The sequence below is a fragment of the Miscanthus floridulus genome, chromosome 1 (assembly GCF_019320115.1).
Source record: "Miscanthus floridulus cultivar M001 chromosome 1, ASM1932011v1, whole genome shotgun sequence".
NCBI lineage: Eukaryota > Viridiplantae > Streptophyta > Magnoliopsida > Poales > Poaceae > Miscanthus > Miscanthus floridulus.
This window is the reverse complement of record NC_089580.1, coordinates 43,255,724-43,262,736: the sequence shown is the minus strand read 5'-3', so window position 1 is coordinate 43,262,736 and position 7,013 is coordinate 43,255,724. Positions and strand designations below refer to the sequence as shown.

The following is a 7,013-nucleotide window of genomic DNA, read 5'->3' as shown; positions in this document are numbered from 1 at the left end:
GACTGAAAATTTACGATCATTTACGATAGGCCACAGCCGAACGAACGATTGCGCCTAGACCAAACCGAGCGGTCCATTTCAGCCTTTTCAAATATTGCAATCAACGCCTTGTCACGTTTCATTAAGAACTCTGTAACCATGCGTACTACAGTTTATCGTCACCCTACCAATTAACAATTTATTTACATATCTTCGACATCATGAGAAAGATATTTATTTTTGATATCGTTGCTGGTTTGTGAAGAAGGACTGTTGGCTGGTTTGTGTGAGAGAAAAATACTATTCTGACTAGAAATTTACAATCGTTTACGACACGCCACAGCCGAATGAATGATTGCGGCTAGACCATACCGAGCGGTCCATTTCAACCTTTTCAAATATTGCAATCAACGCCTTGTCACGTTTCATTAAGAACTCTGTAACCATGCGTACTACAGTTTATCGTCACCCTACCGATTAACAATTTATTTACATATCTTCGACGTCACGAAAAAGATATTTTTTTGTATTGTAAAGGAATTATTATTATTAATTAAGGACAAAATAAAACCTGGCTGCCTGCCTGGCTCACTTTGCAAGTTGCAACTTGCAGAATTTACAAATGGGCCCTTCCACAAAATAAAAGCCTACACAAATCCTCAACCCCGTCGCCACTTCAACGCCTTCCTCCCTCCCTCCCTCGCGATCGCCCAAATCCTTCCTCCCCGCCCGCGCCGCCGCGAATCCCAAGGCGCCCCCGATGCCCGCCGTCGTCGCTGCTGCTGCTGCGGCAGCTGCGTCAGGCGGCGCGCTCCTGCTCTGCCTGCTCCTCAACTGCTGCACGCAGCCGGCGTCGGACGCGGAGAGGGAGAGGGAGGAGGACGAGGCGTCGCCGCTGCTGTCGGGGTCGGGGCCGGGTCCGGGAAGGGAGGCGGGGAGCGGCCGCGAGGAGGAGGAGCCGTGGCCGGACAGTGCGCCCGTGACCTGCTGCGAGGCGACCGCGGTGGCAGCGCGCACGGCGCGGCGTACGTGGGAGTTCACCGTCGGGCGGTGGGGCCTCCACGGGCTTGCCTTCGGGATCAAGCGCCACATGAAGCGTCAGGTTAGCTAGATCCCTCCATTTGCTCTCCCTCTCTTGTCTCTTGTTCACTCGGTCTCTGACTGAGGGTGTGCCACGTTCTCTGCTTCTCTGCTCGTGTTTCGTTTTCGTTTGCTCTGCTTTGGTATGGGATCAAGCATAGCATGATTTGATCAGCGGCTTTCGAACCAGAGTGACCATAGAGCTCAAACAATCACAGTAACTAGTTTCTGCGGTTGGTGAATGCGAGTGCTGTTACCTCCAGCGCTGAAGCAACTAGGTAGTCGCTTTCAGTAGAGTGTTTCCGTTTCTCAACTTGCTGAAAATGTTTGTGTGAAGGTTGAGCTTCTGAACATTTTACGGTTTGACTTGCATTGACTTGGAAGACAGGTTTGAGTTTCCTTTACTTTTGGTCCTTTTTTAATTGTTGCTTTTGCTATATATTTTGTGAATTGTTGGTCAGTTGCTTGCCTGACTTCGTACCGTCACTGTACTACGACCTTGCACTTGCGGTGCCCCGATCATAATGATGTGCCCAGTACTTGAGCTCGAGTTAAGATCGGTTGTATGTATGCTCAGAAGTCATGGATCTGTAAGATCCAGTTTGTCGATTTTCTGAGTAATACAATAAGTCTATAATGCACTTCGGATCATAATATTGGAGGCATACAGCGAATGATGCCATAGTTGTGCAAGCATCTATTTGAGAGAAAATGGAAAGCTACACATGTTAGTGATGCTGGCATCACAATGATCTACCTCTCCTGTCCTTCCATCGTTCTCATGAATCATGACAGATCCAGGCATTGTTCAGATGGATCCAGCTGTTAGTTATGATTGCATGAATATTACTGAACTAGTCCCACATTGAGACCAACAAATTCACTCATATGTCTTTGTATCATCCCAAGCCCTTCATGAACCAGCAAACTGTTTCTTCCATTATTGGAAGTCAACTAAATCAGTTCGACTCTGCATAATATTACCACTCTGTATTGCTCTTTTGAACACATTTTACTCATAGGCAATGTAGGAAGACATATGGTTAACATATTTTCTTCTCTGTGCCATGTCAGGGTAATTTGCAGCATGAGTATAGTGGAAATGATTGTCTCCAACTTAAAGGGCATCAGACATATACTGAAGTATCTTCTCTTCTTGAGTACTTGAAGCTTTGCATGTTCTTCTCAAAGAAATCTTTTTCAGCATTTCTGAAGTTTGGTGGGTACAAACAAGAAGATATTCTTATTCACAAGGCTAGGGCGAGGGTGAGTAAGTATCGTGGGCGTTAACTTAAGCTTAAGGTCATAATTAACATTCGTTCCCATATATTGGTACAGAATATCTTATTCTTTGTTCATTGCTCAATGCAGCTCATGCAGCCTTCTTTCGCATTGGTGTGTGACCAAAGAACCAAGTGCTTGCTGCTTTTCATTCGGGGTGCTATCAGCACTAAAGAGCGCCTGACTGCAGCAACTGCTGCTGAAGTTCCTTTTCACCATATAATTCTAAGTGAAGGAAAGATCAGCAATGTAGTTTTAGGATATGCACACTGTGGGATGCTTGCTGGAGCTCGTTGGATTGCAAAACTTATTATTCCCCATCTTCATAACAAAATGCAGGAATTTTCTGGGTACCACATAAAGGTAATTCTCACTAATTATCTGCACGTGAATGAAATGAATAAATGTGCATCATGCTGCAGTTTATTGTACCTGAATATACAGCCCCTTCTATTTTGTCTAATTTTCTTGTAGTCGAAAGTGCTGCTTGCAAATATTAACTGTTATTCTGGTGATTGATGCGCTGTATGCATAGTAAAATTACTGATATCGAAGTCATCTTGTTGTCAATATCACTGCTTTATACTGTTGCATTTCATACTGTCTATATTCTGGCTGAAATAAATGGAAACTTGCACTTTCATTGGTTATTTTTGTGTAGAGATTACAAATTTGAGGATGTTCTACTTTATTTTCTACCTATGTACCTAGGCTTTCGGTAGAGCATTTTAGACATGCTATGTGGTTTGGATATGTAACTTTTAAGCTTATGAGTTCGTCTTGTGATTTGCTTCAAACTGTTGTATGAAGCTAGCATTAGTGCTCGGCACAGAGAATAAGGTTTACATGTCTTAATGTGATATAATCCAACTAGGTGTTATCCTTTTCGTTAGGTCATTGGACATTCAATGGGAGCTGGCATTGGAGCGATTCTGACTTATATTCTCCGTGAGCATTATGAGTTCTTGTCATGCAGCTGTCTGGCATTTGCTCCTCGTAAGTAAAATTTGACAAACTTTCAGTTTTGTTGATTGTTGAAAGTTCGATTTGGAAGCTCTCACTTTTCATTTTATTTATAATGCTAAGATCCTGTGCTGGCATTTGGAAATCTTGTCTGGCTCTCAGATGCCCTTTGGTTTCAGTGTTTGAAGTTGGCTAGTTGGTCACTTTATGTCTCTTTTGTTAACCTTTCTCTGTTTGAATGTTGGCAAAGTAGTCACTACACAAGATTCTCATCCATGCTAATTATATTCTGGAAAATTTCTTTCCTGAATTTGCATCAGTTAACCATGATTTTAAAGTCGAGGACATAATAAAGACTTCCAGGCAATTTCATTTTTTTTAACTTAACTTCCAGGCAATTTCATTGCTGAATGCAAAGCTAATGAAACTTCATTTGACTTGTGGGATCTATGCTATCCGATTATAGTCACAAAGTTCCCTGCTCGATGGGGCCGAGTAACGGGGTCAAGGAACGTGGCAAACTACTTACGAGAGGTTTTACAATTAGGGTTGAAAATGACCCCGCATACTTGGGTCGGGCAAGGATATTTCCGGAATTCTAAGTACCTGGGTTTCTGGGTGGGGTCCGTGACTATGGAAGTGACAGAAGTATATTTCTTTCGTAGAAAATTATTTCTAGCATTCTGAAGTAACTTTTGTGTTATTTAGCTGCATGTATGACATGGGAGCTGGCGGAGTCAGGCAAGGATTTCATCACTTCTCTTGTCAATAGAAATGATGTGGTGCCAGCATTTTCGAAAGTTTCTTCTGAGAGCCTGCGATCTGAGGTATCCTGATGGCAACTCTTTGCAGTAGCTTATAAAATGTAACTGGACTTTAGCCAACGCAGACTCCTTTAGGAGTTGACGAGTAATAAAAGTATTAAATACCACAAAATACTCCTCACTGAATGGCAATGCATACCTTACTCATTTTCTGATATCACAATATATTTTAGCTTCACAATTGACGTCTCATTTCTTGATGGTAGGTGATGGTATCATCAAAGCTGGATGATGTGCAGGATCACTTTAACCATGGTTTATTCGCCAGTATAAGTCAGCGTGTTGCCTTCATCAAGTCCCATATGCTCTCCATCTCTAACTCAACAGGGAAGATTGCAAATCATGGCTCTAGTATTTCTGAGGTAAAATCCCTCAATATCCCCAGCTTGTACCCATGAACATTTTATGGCTGCTCTGGTTACTGAAATCACCAAGTTAACACAATGATATATTTTTTTTCCCCAATTTTTAATGAAAGGTATCTAAGACACATCTGGAGTCCTGTACAAATATGAGGTTAATCACCCAGGGTTTGTAATTTACAAGTAGCAGTTGAGATCCACTGAATCTTTCTGATGTGCCGTCCCAATCAGTACCAATACCACTAGTCCACTAGCAACTGTGGGCCAGCAACACTTCTGTCTAGGACTATTTAATAGATCCTACATATAGGTTTGAGTGATTATCCTTTAATTGACACTGCAAGCGGCTAAACAATACTCAATACTCCCTCCGTCCCAAAATAGAGGTCGTTATGGGATGCGTGTAGGTCAAACTTTCTCATCTTTGACTAGCTTTGTAGAAAATACGTATAACATTTATATCTCCAAATAAGTTTATTATGAAAGTATATTCAACGATCTATCTAATGATATTAATTATGTATTATAAATATTAATATTCTTTTATACATAAGTGGTCAAAGTTGAAAATACTGATTTCTCGAGAAGCGAGAACGACTTCTATTTTGGAACTGAGGGAGTATATCATGTGGGATATAATAGTCTGCTGCCCATTAACTCCTACCAAGTGCATTTCTGCTTATGTCTTGAGTTTTCTGGGAAGCCCCTTTCTTTCACCAAGCCAAGCAAATTAATGTGAACAGTATTTCTTTGCTATAGTGTGAGCATGCTGTAAAAATAAGTAACTACGATTATGTTTTCTTTTCTCTCATTTTAGACTAGAATTATGATTTCTGAGAACATTTTCCTTGTGGCATGCAGCCTTTGCTCAAAGAATCGGCAAATACCATACCGCCTACAGCAAATGGACACAGCACTGACTGTAGCCAGCAACAAGTTGTTGCCTGTGAAGAAACGGTCGTTCTACTAGTCAACAGCGACCATTTGACGTGTGACAAGCCTGCTGATTCAGGCCTCACATCACAAGAAGGTTCAGACAGCAACGCGGCATCGGACACTCAACAATCGCCCCCGCCAACAGACGAAGGAGGAAGAAGAAGAAGCCCCCAACCAGAACGGCGTCGGAAAGGATAAGCAGAAAGAACCGGTTTCAGGCGGGCTGTTCGTCGCGCCAGCTCTTCCCTCCTGGGAGGATCATCCACATGGTTGCGCTGCCCCCGCCGCCGGACCCAAACACCGGCGACGGCACGAGCAGCGATGAGGTCATTGGGATATACGAGACGCCGAGGGATTTGTACGGGAAGATACGGCTCGCGCCCAACATGATTAAAGAACATTACATGCCTAGCTATATAAGTACGATGGAATCGTTGTTGGAACAGCTTCAGAAGGACGATGATGATACCAGTGTATGTACCGCATCAAATGGCCTGTGAATTATTGTAGAGAACTCAGTTGGTCCCGTTCGCTTCGCTGAAAAAATAAGTCGAAACACTGTTCCGGCTGATTATTGTGATAGAAAAATACTGTTCCGGCTGAAAAAAATGAAAAAGACGGATTACAAGAGAAACGAACAGGGCTGTTGTGATTAATCCAATTCTTCTCATCACCTAATTTTGTCTCACATTTTTTTCTCGTTGACCGAGTGACATGGACGTCGCCTGTCCGTACGCGCGTCTCCGGCTTGTCCTCGCCACGCTGGCATGCATGCGGATCTTGCGAATTCCCTCTCGGCCTCACGCTACAAGAGAGCACCTCCAGGCTTCCATGAAACAAATTCTCGCATCCGTCCGTCCCCTTCCGCTGCAACCTGCAAGCCTGCTGCACCTCTCGCAAGGATCGACATGGCCGCCTCTGGTGGTGGTGCTGCTGCTCTCCGCGGCCTCGTCGTCGTCCTCGCCGTCCTCTCCGTCTCCGTGTGGGGTGCGGTGGCCACGATCAACGTCAAGGAGACGTGCTCGTTCACGGCGCACCCGGACCTGTGCGAGAAGGACATGACCCAGCTGGTGGGCCTGGAAAGCGCGCCGGCGCCGGCGCCGGCGACGTCCGACTGAGATTAGCTCATGCCTGCACGCATTCGCGATATATTATATAATAATGTGCTGTAAGCCTGTAACTTTGGTGTCCTGCTATTTGATCGTCCAGGACGCCGCCGCCAATGTCTTCAAGAAATAGTTCCCGAGTGAAACGGTGGATCAATCAACACGTTCATGTTTCGTCGTGCGAGTTTCATTTGTTTTTGTTTTTTATGAAATGGAGTTCATGTTCTACCTTAGAATTCCATCATCAAGGCTAACAGCTAGCACATGGGAATAATAACAACACTGGAAAGCAATGCCAGCGGCGGTTGCGCCGATGAAAAACCTTGTGATATCGATCATATCTCTTGCCCGACTGCTCGACGAGTGGTGTCTTGGGTGGCCACAAACAGAAAGGGAAGGCAACGAAACGAAGCCACCGTACTCGTCCCGGACGCTAATCCAATTCCTATCCCTGTCCGATACAATACAAAGGTTAGTTAAGC

The 7,013-nt window shown here is 44.2% G+C and overlaps 1 pseudogene; it reads left to right on the top strand.

The window, feature by feature from the left end:
* Positions 1-594: 594 nt before the first annotated feature.
* On the top strand, positions 595-5,951 carry LOC136502086 (uncharacterized; annotated as a pseudogene).
* Positions 5,952-7,013: the final 1,062 nt, after the last annotated feature.